Source organism: Nematolebias whitei, chromosome 3, assembly GCF_014905685.2.
Source record: "Nematolebias whitei isolate Nwh7 chromosome 3, NemWhi1, whole genome shotgun sequence".
In the NCBI taxonomy this organism is placed as follows: Eukaryota; Metazoa; Chordata; class Actinopteri; order Cyprinodontiformes; family Rivulidae; genus Nematolebias; species Nematolebias whitei.
In genome coordinates this window covers 17,602,251-17,604,300 of record NC_056500.1, presented here as the reverse complement: position 1 = coordinate 17,604,300, position 2,050 = coordinate 17,602,251, and positions in this window count along the sequence as shown.

Below are 2,050 nucleotides of genomic sequence, written 5' to 3'. Positions count from 1 at the left end.
ATATTTAAAATACACAGTAAAAGCACATTATTTAAGCACATTTAACAACAACAAAAACGTCAAGGTTCTTTTTAGTTGGCAAACTTTCAAACCAAACTAGTCCCCTTCATAGGATTTTCTCTGTCTATAAAATAATTTATTTACATTTTGAAAACAAAAGTGGACTAAATAAAAACCACTGATGTAGAAAACACTCGTGAGCACATGGACATTCGATGAGATGACATTCTCAGAGTTTCACTGTGCAGGGCAAATTTGACTCATCTGACTGATCATACGAGTGACCTCTAGTCAATATTAACCAAATTGTAAAAAAACTAAAAGAACAACCCTAATTCAAGTATGCCTGTGCTTGCTTTGTTCTGTTTATGTGCATTTAATGTGTGCCTTCTGATTAGCAATGCCCCTTTTTTCACTGATTTATGACATTTCACAATTATTACAACAGCCAGACATATTTGTTTGTTTTCTCTCCAAATCCTTTTTTTTTTCTTGTGGTAAATTGTCAAAAGTTTCCTCCATAATGAGTTACCAACTTTTGGAAAAAAAAATAACTTTCATTATGAGACTACAAGAAGCAGATTACAAATCAGACAGGAAGAATAAAAAAAAAAATACAAAAGACACTTCTGGAAAAGTTAACTTTGAGGGTTTTAATTTTTTATTTATTTATTTATTTTTAACATGTTTTTTTCCTGGGCAGCACGGTAGCCTAACTGGTAGAGCTGCTGAATCTCATCAAGAAGGTTGCCGGTTCAAATCCCAGTCCGGGGCCCTTTCTGGGTGGAGTTTGCATGTTTTCTCCTTGCATGCATTGGTTTTTTCCAGGTACTCCAATTTCCTCCCACAGACTAAAAACATGAATGTTAAGCTGATTGGTAACTAAATTGTCCCAAGGTGTGAGTGAGAGAGTGAATGGTTGTTTGTCTTTATGTGGCCCTGTGATGGACTTGCGACCTGTCCAGGGTGTACCCTGCCCCGCATGGGCACCGGCAGCCCCTGTGACCCAAAATGGAAGAAGCGGGTAAAATATAATGGATGGATGTTTATTCCTTTTCTTGTTAACCAACTCATGCAACTGTGCAAATAAAGTTGCAAAGTGAAAAAAAAGTGATGTTTCTGCTGACTGTAGTGGGCAGTAACCCTTAATGGTGATTAGAGGCGCTTCAGAATGATAAAAGAAAATAAAACATTTACCACTTAAATTGCTTTTATACCATTCAGTGGGATTTATAAAGGCAGACTCTACAAAAAGATACATGTTTTAAAACATAAACCCCAACCTCTCATCTTAAATATTCCACTTTTAAATTCAAAAAGCCCTTTCAAGGAAGCAGAAACTATTACTTGCACTTGCTTTAGACAAAAACAAAAACACACACGCACACACAACGTGCTACATCTACATAAAATCTACAAATAGCTTTGCTTGGAATCTCAAACACCACCCACCATCAGCCAGAGTGACCCATCACCCAAGCTGCTTGCTGGGTCACAGTTTACAGAAGGCTGCGTGGAAACGATTAGCACTGACAACTTACAGAAAACCATACCAGAGTCTGTTTCACGGACTCCAAAGTGTGTTAGCGAGGAACATGGGGAGTCAGTGTAAGTGTCTGTGTGTGGGTGGGTGGGTGCGTGTTCACAAACATCATCCCAGTGTGGAATAAATGTGCGTTGTTAGTGGGAGTGGAGTAGGACCTGTGCTCAGCTGCTGTTAGCGAGGCCAGCCAAGGCTTGGAGAGCAGGATCAAAGCTGGGACAAAGCGAGAGGAGGAGAACTGACAGATCCTCCGAGCAGAGAGAACAGAAGGAGTGGAGACGAGAGGAGATGAGGGGGTTTTGGAGGCTGTCCAGATACAGACGCACACATCTCTCCTCACACTTACACAGTAAGGAGCCCGGAGCAGCCTGGGAGCAAGGAAAACAATAAGTACAGTGGAGATGCTCACACTTCCCTTTTGCAGTACACACACACACACACACACACACACACACACACACACACACACACACACACACACACACACACACACACACACACACACAT